The sequence below is a fragment of the Eriocheir sinensis genome, unplaced genomic scaffold (assembly GCF_024679095.1).
Source record: "Eriocheir sinensis breed Jianghai 21 unplaced genomic scaffold, ASM2467909v1 Scaffold134, whole genome shotgun sequence".
In the NCBI taxonomy this organism is placed as follows: Eukaryota; Metazoa; Arthropoda; class Malacostraca; order Decapoda; family Varunidae; genus Eriocheir; species Eriocheir sinensis.
In genome coordinates this window covers 14,204-30,459 of record NW_026110673.1, presented here as the reverse complement: position 1 = coordinate 30,459, position 16,256 = coordinate 14,204, and the positions used below count along the sequence as shown (strand labels likewise).

At 42.5% G+C, this 16,256-nt stretch overlaps 1 protein-coding gene across 7 annotated transcripts in view; it reads right to left on the bottom strand.

Annotated features, from left to right (window-relative positions):
* LOC126989854 (MAGUK p55 subfamily member 7-like) overlaps positions 1-15,772 on the bottom strand; it is a 60,942-nt gene extending 45,170 nt beyond the window's left edge. The window contains exons 1-4 of one of the 7 annotated variants that reach the window (XM_050848473.1): positions 15,399-15,740; positions 5,200-5,479; positions 4,069-4,159; positions 3,449-3,540 (exon numbers count right to left, since the gene is read on the bottom strand). The gene's annotated coding sequence lies outside the window, so the exon portion shown is untranslated. Of the gene's footprint in view, positions 1-3,448; positions 3,541-4,068; positions 4,160-5,199; positions 5,480-15,398 lie in introns of all 7 variants that reach the window. The other 6 variants (XM_050848474.1, XM_050848472.1, XM_050848475.1 and 3 more) reach the window with 6 other exon arrangements.
* Between the last annotated feature and the right edge of the window lie 484 nt (positions 15,773-16,256).

The window sequence follows — 16,256 nt, the reverse complement described above, 5'->3', positions numbered from 1 at the left end:
TCTCTCTGCTTCTGCTGCTGCTGCACAATTTAGCGATCGAATTTTCAACTTAGCTACTTTTCATTGAATTTGTATAATAATTTGTACTTATGGAAAATTACAATCCAGGAGAACAATACTAATTATATGATTTTGCTGTGTAATAATTGTACAGACACTGGAGAGAACAGCTTGGCGGGAGAGTGGGAGTGAGGGGAGTGAGGGTTGTATACTGACTCGTATGACACACCTACAGGTCAGGGCGCACAGAGAGTCGCCACTGGCCAGAGCCCAGAATGTCTAAGTACTGATTGGTGACGAAAAGGAAGAAGGTATGATCATATCCTCCTCAGCTCGTTAGCAATACATACCTGGTATGTATTGCTAACTGATTGAATGAGTCGTTTGTCATCTTTTTCTTTTTTTAGTAATTAATTACGAAGTATTAGTAATGAATTTCTCTATGCCTTATAACACCAAAAGCAAAATTTAATAATTTTCTCCTGTAAAAAAATATATATAATAAAAAAACAACGGAGATTTTAAATATGTATTTCCTTATAAGGGTGCCGGGAAGTTTTGAAAGGCTTGCCAAGGGTGCCGCAAACTAGAAAAGGTTGGGAACCACTGCCCTACACGATGGAAGAGCTCGACAGTGACAGGACTCCCCAAAGCTCCAAATGTTACCAGCCTTGGACAACTACGGCCTGTGTCACTCACAGACACACTCGGAAAGACGTTGGAGGGCCACGTAGCAAACCTGGTTCTTGCAGACATTCTACACAAAATCAACCACCAGCAGTTTGGAAACTTGAAGGGGCGCTCCACCACGCTGTACATGGTGTACCTCTTGGACCCCATACTTAAAGGCTTGGAGCAAAGAGACACTGTAGCCCAACTGTGTCTCATTGACTTCAAGAAAGCATTTGATAACGTGGATCACAGTGTAGCAGTGACCCACCTACACCACCTCGGATGCAGAACTTCACTGCTGCCGTTCATAACATCCTTCCTTACTGACAGACAGCAGTGCACAAGATATTACGGCGAGACATCTGAGTGGCTGCCAACAACCTGCGGAGTGCCCCAGGGAACATGCATTGGGCCAGCCATTTTCCTAGCAGTTATCAACAGTCTTCTGCTTCAGTCATCGTGTAAAGCCAAGTTTGTTGATGACGTCACTGTATACGCAGTGACCAAAGAAACCGACCTGCAAAATAACCCAGTCCAAGAACAAATCACCACAGCTCATCTTCAGTGTGAGGAACTTAAACTAATACCAAACCCAAGCAAATGTGAGATCATCAATATCAGCTTCCTCAAGAGGGACGTGGCGTTCCCAACTGTTCATCTCTGTGACAACGAAATACTGCAGGTCAGTTCAGCTAAAGTGGTAGGGCTTGTCCTCACCTCAAGTCTAAATTGGCAAGACCACGTGGACCACATGTTCACTCAGGCGTCCAGAAGACTTTTTATACTGTTCCGAGCAAGGTCCTTCGGAGCACCAGAGGACCAGCTAATTTCCCTGTACTGTCAGAGGATCCGACCCGTGCTGGAGTACGCATGTCCAGTATGGCATCCAGCCCTCACTGCCGCACAACGAACTGCTCTGGAATCCGTCCAAAAGAGAGTGTGTCGCATCATCCTTGGCCACTACTATCGCAGCTGGCAAGGTTTGGACTGCCCAGGCTGGATGAAAGGAGAGAGCAGCTCACCCTCGGGTTTGGGAAGAAGCTGTTGAAATCGGCGCACTCACACCTGCTTCCACAGCGAACAGCAACTCGTCGCCAGAGCAGACACAGCAGCAGGATGCCACCCGTCAGGTGCAGGACAGAGCGGTACAGAAACTCCACAATTCCTCGTGTAGTACGGAGGTTGAACAAAAATATGTAAAGCGCCCTCTCATAATCAGTGCACACATTGGTACACCTTTTTTACATTGATAGACCTTTTTTTTAAGGTTTTTACTTTTTTTATTTTTTATTTAAAATTTTTACTTTTTACTTTTTTTATTCTTCAATATTATTTTCTTTAAACATTTCTCTTTGTTTCTTAACTGCATCAACAAAATCTCAGGACGCAAACGGTAATTAAAATTGATTCATTGTCATTGTAAGCCAAGACCTTTTCAGAAACATGAAATATCTCACGATTCTTTGTAATCTGCTCTTGGTGAATAAACTTATTATTATTATTATTATTATTATTATTATTATTATTATTATTATCATTATTATTATTATTACTATTACTATTATTATTATTATTATTATTACACTAGGATGTAGCTGGGCAATAAATGTAGTCTACTGTGCAATTCCAAGGAATTGTGAAGATAATTCATCAGTGATTATTGTTCAATAACACTGAGTTTAATTCAATATTGAAATGCTTATTGTTGATGAAAAAATAATACAATAAAATACTAAGGCTATTTAAACATATTTCATTTTGCCTGAGGGTCAAAATAGGTTAAGAGAATATTAACTGTATAAAAATGTCTTCACCATATACAATGACATTGGTACCCAAGGAAATGAAGACTGTGCAGCCTTATCCATCAGGCTGTTAGATAAAGAGGGACTTGTAGCTCTACCTGGAGGAGTCTCTGGCTGAAGAGCCGTCACATGAGCAAGTAGTACCTAGCCCAGCTCTCTCAAACACTAACTTTACCCGCATGTTAAAATCTCTGAAATAATAATGGAAACTGGTATCAGAGTGATGCTTGGTAAATATATCTAAAAAAAGAAAGTTTTAACCATTAGAGTGAGTTGGGTGTGATTCTGGAGTTTTACCAAGATGAATGGCGTATCGGAAGTAACATCAATTCTTTTTATCCAAAATCTTGTAACACGTCCAGTCCGTGACACTGCCATTTATGAGACTGTGAAATATCCATTATGGGTCTCAAGCCCTGTGGGAGAGACCACACCCAATAATATTGGCCATATGGGTGACAGCTTCCCTCATCAGCAACCATGTCTGGACCTCTGGTGACAGTGAGGTGAACGATTGTTTCAGTCCTTGTAGCATTATCTCTCACAATAATCCCCATAGAATGTACACAGGGAGGGCAGTTATTATAGCAAAACACACACACTGCATACAACAAGATGGTTTCCTCCCGAGAAGGCTGACTTTGTTGGCACAACTCTATCTTCTCAGCAGACTTGCAGGGAATTTATAAACTTTGTTTCCCCTCTCCAGCCTGTTACTACAGCAGCAAGCCTGGTGGAGAGGCATTGCTACATTAAAAAGCAGCCGTGTCCACTCCATAAATAGGAAAAAACTATGTCTCTGATACCTCAGTTCAAAGTTGGCGCCGTGCTCGAGGGGTTGGTTTGGGCACAGCCCGGCACAGGGTCAGCAGACCATTCGTGCCTAGTGCTCGAGGGGCCAATAATGGCGCCCAGCAGCCTCATACACAGGGCCACCTATGTACTCTCTCTGTCAAGGAACTTTAGCCTACCTTGAGGGTTAGTGGATGAGGTCCTGCTCTGGGAAGTGTGCCGTGAGGTTCCGGGTCAGGGGAGGTCAAGCAGCACGCCCACCGGGTAATGCCTGCACAAAACACAAAGGGTCACTTCCTTACACTCACATAAAATATCAATACATTCACTTCTATAAAAGGGGAGAGAGAAGGTCTGACTGCAGGATGTGAACCAGTGAGTGACTTGCAGGAGTCAGGTGATAAAGACCTATTACTGACAAGGGAAGGGAAGGCAGAGCTAGGAAGTCACAGGAAAACATGAGGAAGGGAACATGTCGTCATGATACTAAGGACTACAGCTTTCCAAGGAGAAACATAAACACTGGGAATGACTTAAGAGAAAAGGTGATGGAGGCAAAGAGCTTGTGGAAACTTAAGAAACCTGGACAAATATGGATATGGAGACAATAAATAAACAAATACAATAAGGTACCAAGTCCCTGCAAGGTGCAGCCACTCCAATCTCAGTTTAACCATAACCCACAGCACATTACCTAACAGTTATCATTATTATTATTATTCTTTTTTTTTTTTTTTATGTGCCAGCCTATAGCGGCAGCAGGCTTTCTTGAGGGGCCTGGATGGTGGTTTGATTTGACCTCATTACTGGAGTGCCATTGAAGGTTTTGGGGCCGACTCTGATGAATGTGGTGCTCTGAGGATGACCATCTGGAAGCACTGCCACCAGTGCTGGAAACCACAGAAAAAATATAAATAAATAAATAAATAACCTTAACTTACCTAACAACCTAAAATAAAATAAATACTAACTTATCTAACCAGACCTAAATATTCTTGATAAAAAACTGCCCCTTGAATATTAGAGTATATTTCATAACAACCTAAATATTCTTGATAAAAAACTGCCCCTTGAATATTAAAGTATATTTCATAACAACCTAAATATTCTTGATAAAAAACTGCCCCTTGAATATTAGAGTATATTTCATAACAACCTAAATATTCTTGATAAAAAAGCCCCCCCAAAAAAATAGTACATTCTATAACCTCACTTAAATATACCTTGATAAAAAAAACAGCCCCATAAAAAAATACTGTACATTTTATGATCACCTAAGTCAACCTTGATAAAAACAGGCCCAACAATACACCTTGATAAAAAAAAGCCCCATAAAAGATTACTGTACATTCTATAACCTCACTAAGTAAACCTTGATAAAAAAAAGCCCCATAAAAGATTACTGTACATTCTATAACCTCACTAAGTAAACCTTGATAAAAAAAAGCCCCATAAAAGATTACTGTACATTCTATAACCTCACTAAGTAAACCTTGATAAAAAAAAGCCCCATAAAAGATTACTGTACATTCTATAACCTCACTAAGTAAACCTTGATAAAAAAAGCCCCATAAAAGATTACTGTACATTCTATAACCTCACTAAGTAAACCTTGATAAAAAACAGGCCCAAAAATACACCTTGATAAAAAAAGACCCATAAAAGATTACTGTACATTCTATAACCTCACTAAGTAAACCTTGATAAAAACATCAAAAAAATATACCTTGATAATAAAACAGTATATACAACGCCTAAATATACCTTGATAAAAAACAACCCATAAAGTATTGAGTACATTCTATAACCTCACCTAAATATACCTTGATAATAAAACAGCCCCAAAATGTTACAGTACATCACCTAAACATACCTTGGTAACAAAAACAAGCAATAAAGCATTAGAGTACATTCTATAGGCTCAGCTAACCTGGAGCACAGCATAATTACTGCTCAGGGAACAACACACCCGGCACAGCACCACCAGCTGGGGCGCCTCGTGGGTGAACACTGCCACAGACAACACATCATCATTGCCCAGGGGGAGGCCGGCAGGTACCGCCCCCCTCCCTTGTTGTGCATTCATTCCTGCCATTGTGTCTTTATCGTTTCTTGGTACTGCCTCCACATGTATTACTAGTTGTATAATCACACTCTGTACTGCCTGGGGGTTGGGATGGCATGTTCCTCCCTTCTCCTTTGTTGTTTCCCTGAAACAATAAACAATCAATCAATCAATCATTACCTTATAATAATTAGTAAAATTACAGAAGTACACCCACCGGGCCGACGTCCACCTGAGACAGCAACAAACAATGCAGCGACAAGCTAGCAATGTATTAATCATGAACAACTAATTAATCTAACCTGACTTAACCTAACCTAACATAACTTACCTCGATACAGTATATCCCATGCAAGATAATATTTCTTTCTTTATCATAAACAATTAAACTAACCTAACCTAAGCTGGCTCTACCTAACCTAAACCTGGCCCATGCCTCAATACAGCATATCTCCCCAAGATAATATTTCTTTCTTTATCATAAACAATTAAACTAACCTAACCTAAGCTGGCTCTACCTAACCTAAACCTGGCCCATGCCTCAATACAGCATATCCCCCCAAGATAATATTTATTTCTTTATCATAAACAGTTAAACTAACCAAACATAGCCTGGTCTGTGCTCTGCTGCCAAAATTCAATAAGAGGAAATATATACCTCAATATATCCCCCAGACAATATTTATTTACCGTGGACAATCAAGCAATCTAACCTGACCGAATCCTAACATAGCCTGGCCTGTGCTCTGTTGCCAAAATTCAATAAGAAGAAATAAATACCTCAATATATGCTCCCAGACAATATTTATTTATTTATTTAGGACAATCAAGCAATCTAACCTGACCGAATCCAACTACAACTAACCTAACATAGCCTGGCCTGTGCTCGACACATGCCCCTCAGACCACATTTCACAGTACTAATATATAACGAACAAGTGACTTCCAACAGAGAGAAGCGCGGCCGTGTGTTGAGTGTGCACGAGGCAGCTGCTTCACACTGCACAGAGGTGTCCCTTGCAGCGAGACGGCTCAACTCATGGAATATTACCACAATTTTGAATAATATTTCATTTATGGCAATTATTTTGAGAAAATTTAATACTGACACTGTTGCCTTTAGATCTCTGAGTGCAGTTCCTTGGGGGAACAAAAACCATAGCGGTGTAGGGCAGGGACAGAAGGGGAGGGAGGCAAGGGAGCATGGGAGGCGTCTGGGATGCCTAAATGTTAGGGGACGGGGAGTAGGGAAGTTAGAGGACATGGCTAAGGAATTGAGGGAGTGGGACTTCCATGTGGTGGGGGTTACCGAGACCCAGCTGAGGGAAAGACTAGAAGTCAGGTCAGGGGACTACAATTTTATAGCCAAGGGAAGGAGTAAAAACCCAAGGAAAGGTGGGGGAGTAGGTTTATTTACCAAACGGGACTCGGGCTTAACTTTTGAGGAACTAGATGTGGGTACCAGCGAGGATATTCTAGCAGTGAGAACAGGGTACAGGGACAAGGGTAGGTTGGAGCACCTAATCATAGTAGTGTGCTACATGACAGTGGGTAGAGAAGGAAAGGAAGTATGAGAGGGTAGGGAGGGTAATAGCAGAAAATAGACAGGAGCAAGTAATTGCCATGGGAGACATGAATGGACATATTGGTATCCTAGGAGAGGAGATAAACAGAAATGGGACTTTGTTATTAGAGTTTGTGGAGGAGCATGACTCAGAAATATTAAATTTAACCATAGCGGAGGGAAGGGTAGCCTGGGCAGAAAGGGGAAGGGAGTCAGCTATAGATTATATCCTTGTAAACGAGAAGGCTAGGAGGATGGTTAGGGATATGTGGATAGACGAGGAGGGGCTCACAAATATAGTAAGTGACCACAATATGATGGTTTTAAATTGTGTAAGCCAGGGCCAGAGGGAGGAGGGGGGGAACAGGAATAAAGATTGCCGCTGGAACATGAGAGGGGGTGACTGGGAGGCCTTCAGAAGAGACCTAACATGTGTAGAATGGGGAGCGGATGGTAGTGTGGATGAAACGAAAGACAGGATGTGGAGGACAGTAAATGAGACAGCCAAGAGGAGGTTAGGAATACTAGAGATAGGAAGAGGTAGGAAACAGGGAAAGAGGTGGTGGAACGAAGACGTTGAAAAGGCAAGGAAAGAGAGAAAGGAGCTGAATAAGAGAACCAGGAGATTGAGGAAGGAAACAAATGGTGATGCAGGTGCAGTAGAATATGAAAACATGAGGCAGCAGTATAGGAACAAGCAAAGGGAGGTAAAGCAACTCATTAGGAAGGCGAGGGCAGAGACTGAGAGGGAGACAGTAGAGGAGCTCAGGGAGAAGGGAGAGGAGGGGGGAAGAGACTGGTATGCCTTCCTGAGGGGGGAGGAAAATAGGTAACAGCCCAACGTAGAAGAAATAGTAGCGGGAAACAGAGTAGTGAAAGGGAAGAAGAAATAAAAAGGTAAATCAAAAACTTCTGGGAGGAGATAGCGGGGTGAGTGAGCCTGTAGAGTTAGGGGAGGTGCACTTGGAATCTAGCAGGAAAATATTTGAGGCTATGGGGGATTGCTTCAGTAGGGAAGAGATCAGGGAATATGTAAAGACACTCAAGGCTAGGAAAGCAACAGGGAGGGATGGGATTCCTAATGAATTCTATAAAGAAGGGCCAGGTGTAATAGAGGCGCTGTATAGGCTGTTTAGAAAGATTTGGTTAGAGGGAAAAGTACCGGGGAAGTGGAACGAAGGTAGGGTGACTCTGCTACACAAAGGGGGCACAAGAGTAGGAAAGAGTTAAAAAACTACAGGCCCACAGCTGTCACAGACACAATAGGAAAGATTTTCAGTGGTCTACTTAGTGATAGGATGAGTAAATGCTGTGAAAGAAACAGGGTAATGGGGGAGGAACAGAATGGTTTTGGTAAGGACAGAAGGGGGAGGACAACATGTTTGTAGTTAACACAGTGATTGAAAGAATGAAAGGAACGGGGGGAAGGTATACCTTGCTTTCCTCGACATAGAAAAAGCGTATGATAGGGTAAATAGGGGTTTGTTAAGTCGATTGTTGACTAGAATAGGAGTGAGTGAGAGGGTAGTAGGGATAATAGAGTATGTATGAGAACACACGGGCAGTATACAACCTAGGGGATATAGAGACAGGGTGGGTCAACAGTCATAGAGGGGTTAGGCAAGGGTGTGTGCTGCCCCCGCTACTGTTTGGGCTGTACACAGAGGAGCTGGCAGAGTGGTTGAGGGCATCGGGGTATGGGATAAGGGTGGGGAGTGAATGGGTAGGATGTCTCCTGTATGCAGATGACATTGTGCTCATGAGTGAGGATAGTGAGGAATTACAACAAATGTTGGATGTAGTAGCACAGTATGGGAGGGACTTTGATATGAAGTTTAGTAGTGAGAAGAGTCAGGTAGTAGTAGGAAATGCTGAGGCTACGGACGAGGGAAGGACCTGGGCGCTAGGAGGGATGAACACAGGCCGTACAAGTTCCTACAAGTACCTAGGGATCATAGTTGACGAGAATGGAACAGATAGGACCAAACAGAATAGAATTTCTAGGGCAAATCAGTGGGTAGGAAGGCTAGGAAGTGTGGCTAGATGTAGAGCTAACAGGTATGAGGTAGTTAGGGGGATATGGAAGGGCATGGCAGTACCAGGCCTCATGTATGGCCTAGAATGCATGAGGTGGACAGTCAAGGAGCTAGATAAGCTGGAGGTAGTACAGAACAGAGTAGGCAGGCTGGCTCTGGGTGCCAACAGGTATGCGGCGGTAGATGCAGTGCGAGGGGAAGTAGGCTGGAGCACCTTTGAGGAAAGAATAGGTAAAGCAGTTTTAGGGTACAAAGTCAGGCTAAGAAAGATGAGTGAGAATAGATGGGCGCGCAAGGTATATGAGTGGGCGGGACAGGGGACGAAGTGGAGCAAGTCTAGCATACGCTGGGACAAGAGATGTGGGCTGGAGGGCTTCACACTCTCGGAGATGACGCTAGGGGGGGAGGTGAAGGAAGTGAAGCGTACAGTGAATGACAGAGTTCAGGAGAGGGGCACGATAGACTGGAGCCAAAGGGTGGGGGCAAAGAGTTCTCTAGAATGGTACAAGTTGAAGGCCAAACCCAAGTGTGAAGCCTTCTACAATGGTAGCCGGGGTGTGTGTTGCTCTTCAAGGCCAGGACTAAATCCTTAGAGGTGAATAATAGGACATATAGGTGGGCAAATGGGGGAAGCAAGGTATGCCGTATGTGTGAAGGGGGGGTTGACGAGACAGTGGAACATATGCTACTAGAGTGCCCTAGGTATGATAGGGTTAGGCAGAGTTTGGTAGAAATAATAACACAGGAATTAGGAACAGAAGTATGGAATAGGATGCTAGAGGGGGATGTAGAAAGGGTGATAGAATTCTTGCTAGGTCTGAGTACGCTGCAGACAATGACCAGAAGAACAATAGAAGGGGCTAAGGAATTCCTAGAGAGAGCCTTTGCGGAGCGCACCGGATAGGGTGGACTCCTGTAGATGTCCCAATCTGTGCCTCTACGGGCTCTTTCAGACGGTTACATTTTATTTTTGGATTTTCAGGGAGTTGGCCCCGAGGGAGTAGGCCGTTACAAAGGCTGTAGTTGGATCCGAAAGGGACAACTACCTCCCGAACCAGGACCAAGACCAAGACCAGGGCAGCAAATAATAACTTTTGGAAAATTAAAGAAAATTCAATAGTTATGTTAGAAGTTAATGAACACAGCCTGACACACTGCATTTTGGGCTGGGGGTGAAGCAAGTTAGGACGGAAACAGTCAGGGGGACTATTGAGGAGAGGGCAGCCTAATAATGTTGAGACACCGACTGCTTGTTTCTGAACAAAATACAATTCTCTTCATTGTTTTTTTCTCCAGAAATCACTAAATAAAATCATTAAATCCCACGCTGGGTATTTCCGTCAGCCGACACCGCTTGCCCAACTAGTTCAAACCAACCTAACCTAATTCAACCTTACATAACCTACCTAGCGGGGGGCGTCACCCCCTTTCTATTTTCCGGAGGTCATTTGTTATTGTACTGCATTCAGGGATGACAAAAGAATCCATGTTGTATTAACTTTGCTAGAGGTGGCTGCCCTCACTTCAATATTATCCATAGTTGGGTTTGATCAGGTTAGATTTGTTAAGGTTATTTGTTTAGGATAAATATGAAATATGCTTCACCACTGTTATCACTGGCAGTGGTGTGACCAAAGGTAATCTACACAGTCCCAATAACTTCCTAAATATTAATCTGGCAGGGAATTACACACATCAGACGTCACAGGCCAGTGTTGAGAAGGCACGGCAAGGCTCAGAGTATTCACCTATTTTGAGTGACCCATAACAAAATCATAGCAAGTATTGTTAGGCCTGGCCATGGGGGCACCGGGTGTAATACTAGACAAACACCCCATCTGTATCCCTTGCACCACCCCCGTGAAACACCCTAAAGACAGTGGTCATGTTCTTAAGCACTTCATCGTCCAAGTGCACACATTTGACAAGGCTTTCATAGGAGTTGTGGGAGTTTTCAAGGGTAGCTTCATGACCCTGGTGGTGGTGTGACCCTTCCTCTGTTCCATGAACCTACAATAACACTCATTAGAATCTGATTTATCTCCTTTTTGGCCTTTGGGAAGAGTTGAGGGGTGGAAACGTCTGACACTGCCAACCAGACTGGGCCTTGGGGGCACCGGGTGTAATACTAGACAAACACCCCCACCCATCTGTGGCCTTGTGTAAGAAATTAGAATTGAGCCTCTTTTGTCTATTTGTGAGACCTTGGATTGAAGGTGAGGTCGGTATCATAAGACACTTTTGGTTCTCACATCAGCTGTTTCTAAAGGTCAAAGGGGGGTCAGGCGTGCTCTAATGAGTGTTTCTTCAGGTTTACGGTGCAGAAGGGTCACACCACCACCAGGGTCAAGCCTGGATATGCCCACAACTCCTGGGAAAGCCTTGCCAAATAGGAGAAGGAGAAGAAAGAAGAAGGTAAAAGGTAAACAGTCCCCAAGGCAGTGCTGAGAACAAGCCTCCCTCCCTCCCCGGCCTGCCAACAATGACAGTATCACACACCCGTGGAGACTAACACGTGATAAAGACAGAATAAGCCATTGACACAGGCACGAAGGAGAGGAGAAGAAGAAAGAAGGTAATAGCCAGTCTCCAAGGTAACGCTGAGAACCAGGCCGCCCCCTCCCTGCCTGCCCGAACAGTATCACACAGCCGTGGAGACTTACCTGGTTCTTACCTGGTTGGGCTCCCTTGGAGGGAACCCCACAGTGGCTAGCACGCCAGTCTTGTGTATTAGAGAACAACAGAAATCCAAGACAAAGAAAGATAAGACTGGAAAGTGTGCTAAAAGCCTGTTTAGAATGGTACTAATAAGTAGATTGAGCTCAGTAATGAAATAAAGTGTCTCCCAGGAACTCAGCAAGTCCCTTCTTGAAAGAGTTTAGGTTGGTTGACTCTGCTACCTCTGGGGGGAGTGAGTTCCGCAGCCTCACCACACGAACTGAGAAAAATCTATGTCTGGCTTCGCAAGTGCTGTGAGGAACAAAAATTTTGAACTTGTGCCCTCTAGTAATATCCCTTGTTGGTGCCATGGTGAATAGATCTGTAGGTGATATAGCTGACATACCATTGAAGATCTTCCAACATTTAATAATATCTGCCCACAATAGTCTTCCTTTCACAGGGTAAAGATCTAAAGTTTTAAGTCGCTGATCATAAGACATAGTCTCACAACCTGTGATAAGCTTAGTCCATCGACACTGAACTGATTCTAGAAGAGATAAGTCAGTAATATAACCTGTGTTCCATACTGGGGATGCAAATTCAAGAAGTGGACGTATACATGTGTAATGAATAGTTTAACCATAAAGGAAGGTGAGCGACACAAGGTTGACTTAAGAAAGGAATATGACAAACCAGCAGCCTTTGACACTACAGATTGGATATGGTGATGGAATCTTAATGATGGATCAATGGTTATGCCAAGATCTACTGCAGCAAAACTGAAACTTAGGGGATTGCCTTTAACAGTATAAAATGAGTACGGGCCCAAATCATAAGACTGACGGAGGTCGGTGCCAAAGCTCATGAGTTTAGTTTTGTCAGCATTAATCTTTAAGTCCCAAGATTCTGCAACTTTAATTAAAGAATCAATATCTCTTTGGACAATACTAATGCCCTCCAACACTGTATTAAGGCTCTGAGGCTTTATCAGAAGATAAAGTTTAAGATCATCAGCAAATAATTTTATGTTTGATACTAAAGTATTGGAGATGTGATTTATGTAAATAAGGAAAAGAGTAGGACCTAACACAGAACCCTGTGGCACACCGCTAATTACTGGAAATGAAGAACTGATCTGTCCGCCCACTACAACTTCCATAGTCCTATGGGATAGAAATGTCTTGATCCAAGATAGAATAGCACCATTAATGCCCACTGAATTAAGTTTAGTAAATAGAATCTGGTGATTAACAGTGTCGAAGGCTTTTGAAAAATCAAAGAGAATAAGATCAACCATATTGCCCGTGTCCATCCACTCAGAGACTGCATCATACGTAAGTAAGGGCTGATCCTCCACAGACTTGCCAGAGCGAAAACCAAACTGGTTGACATTCAGTATTGAATTGGCTTCCAAATAATTATGCAGTGCAGCAACAATTATTCTCTCTAAAATTTTACAGCTAACAGAAGTGAGGCTTACTGGGCGATAGTTAAGAGGATCACTTCGTTTACCTTTCTTGAAAATAGGTACTACTGAAGATTTTTTCCAAATTTCAGGAATCTCCCCCGAATTTATAGATGAAACGAATATTTTAAACAGAGGATATGCTAAATTAGTGGAGCAATGTTTTAGTAATACTGGATGAACAGAGTCAGGTCCCATTGCAGTGGAAGGGTTAATAGCACCGAGTTCCCTAGCAACATCATGAACTGTGAAGTGTATCTGGTGAAAGGAGCCATCATGTACTTGGTGTGGTGACTGTGGAAGACCAGAGGGTATGGTAAACACTGAGGAAAAAGCACCACCTAAGAGCTGAGCCATCTCTTTAGGGTCGGATACTAAGTTTTCTGCATCACCGAGAGGACCAACGGAAGGACAGCCTACTTTTTTCCCGCGTATGTACGAGTGAAATAATTTGGGCTTAACTGAGTAATTATTAAGGATGTCCTCCTCATAAGAAATCTGTTTCTGAGTGGAATAGTTCCTGTACTGGTAATTTACATCCAGAAATGTTTGCAAAGCTTCAAAAGCGAGTTTCTAGCATGTACTGCTCTCATCTGTTTGTAATGGTTCCAACTATTCTTTCGGATGTTTATAAGAGCTCTAGGAGGTTTGTATTCCCATGGTTTGTAAGGGGCACTTGATGAGGAGCGAAGAGTTTATATAGGACAAAAATTTATTGTATGAATCATTAGAGTTCATATTCTTCCAAGATAGTTTATATAGGACAAAAATTTATTGTATGAATCATTAGAGTTCATATTCTGGAATTCAAAGTCCCAGTCTACAGTGGACAAGAATTGATTAATTTGCTTAAAATTGGCTTTAGGCCAGAAAGGGGATGCAGCGCTGACATTTGACTTCACAGGTTTGTACTGGAAAATATAGCCACAAAGTATAACACAGTGATCACAGTTGGGAAATGGGGGAAATACATTAGAGGAGACTACTCGATCAGTTTCAGTAGTGAGAAATAGATCTAAAGTATTGCCTGCCCTGATGTTTGTTGGCTCATCAATCCACTGAGTGAGGCCTAATGAGGTGAAACAGTCTAGAAAAAGTTTATCAGTATTAGCAGTTACATTATTTACACCGCCTAGTAACCAAGAGATAGAAGGAAGGTTAAAATCACCAATCACTATTACTTCCCTGTTAGTACAAAAATCTGTTAGAAAATCTATGAGTTTATTATTGTCTTGAAGAGAGTAAGAGGGAGGTCTATAAACAACTACAATAAATATTTTGTAATCTGGAAGAAAGACTGAGCAGACGTTAGGTATTTTGATGTTCATGTTGAGACATCTGTAAGAATTATGTACATAAATGCAACTCCATGTTTATGAACTGAACCAGAAACGTCATTTCTGAATAAGTTATAATTAGTAATTGAAACTGCAGCATCTGGAATAGTACTAATTAACCAAGTCTCAGTAACCCCTAATACATGTGCATTATTTGAAAATAAGAAGTGCTTAACAAATGCAACCTTATTGATAAGACTATTTACATTACACAAACTAACATTTAGTTGGGTAGTAAAGGGGCAGTTGAGCCAAGAGAATCAGAACTGGCAGGCTGGGCTACAGGCTGAGCTGAGGCACCAGCTAGCCTGTTCCTTTGTCGCCTCTCATACAGTTCTTTTCTTTGATTGAATGTTAAATCCCTATTAACATAAATGCCATTGAACTCGTGGTTGTTTCTAAGATTTTTTGCTTCCGTCACTAGCTTCCTACGCGAGTCATCATCGGCAATTTTAACTCTGTAAAGACCCTTGATTCTATCAATACAAAATAAATCAGACATAGATGGAGTGGTATTCAGAAGATAGCGAGTGATGTTTGCAATGCTAGTCCTTGCATCTTCATTAGACTCGACCTTTACACCCCTGGATATGACTGATTCTTTCCTTTTTCTTCTCTCGTCCATCTCTACTATTTCCTCCCGAATAGACATTCTCAAATCATCCCCAGAGGCAACCTGAGTCGGAGAGGCAGAAGATGAATGCGAGGCAAGAGAGTCCTCAAGAGTGAAAACCATCGTGCACAACAGCTTCACCCACACTGGAGCACGCCTATTCAATGCAGTGCCTCCCAGCATAAGGAACCTGACTGCAGTAGCACCCGACACCTTCAAGTACCACCTGGACAAGTGGCTGTCAACAGTACCTGACCAGCCACCAGCGCCAGGTTATCCAAGTGGCAACGGAAATCGTCTCGGTAAAGATTCGTTTTAGGTCCGTGCCAGTATCTCATAATCTACTTTATGAAACATCACTATCTCTTCATATATCTTTTCTACAAACCTTCAGCAAGAGGAGAGGAGCCAGTGGGAAGCAGCGGAGGTCCACCTCAGCTGTGTCCGTAGTCGACGAGATTCAACAAAGTAAATAACCTTGGCATCACCATAGTCTGCTTCACTAAGCCTCTCCCTCCCCCAGCCTCTTAGCACTGACAACAACACAGCCATAGAACAACACATTACAGGGCAACACAAGAATCTTTGTCTTCATTTTATGCGGTAAATATGGAGGAACACACCTTGCAATGAACGCTGCTCACCAACACACACACACACACACGTCAACACGCCCCGCCAGGCACTACTCGGCCTTGGTCTGGGGCTCGGGTCTCCCTTCCTCCCTCTCCACCATTACCAAAACAGAATAACGATTTCTGTCATAACTACAAGGGAATCTCATTACTGGGGCACGTGCGGCTGGGTGTTGTGTGGTGGTGGAAGGTGCAGCTATATATTTAGCGTCCGTGGCTATATATATATATATATATATATATATATATATATATATATATATATATATATATATATATATATATATATATATATATATATATATATATATATATATATATATATATATATATATATATATATATATATATATATATATATATATATATATTGTGTGTGTGTGTGTGTGTGTGTATTTAGCTATTTGTAGTCTAGGTGGCCCGAGCTAAGCTCTAATAGTCCCGTCTCCATAAATACATTCATCCAGCCTTTACTTCCTTTGGTGGACACTGCTCGCCTCCACCACCTCTTCCCGCAAGCTGTTCCATGTGTTAACACTTCTGTGTGGAAAACTATAACCTACTTTTTCAAGTCGCTCAAGCAGGTTCCTTTATTAAGTTTCTTTCCATGT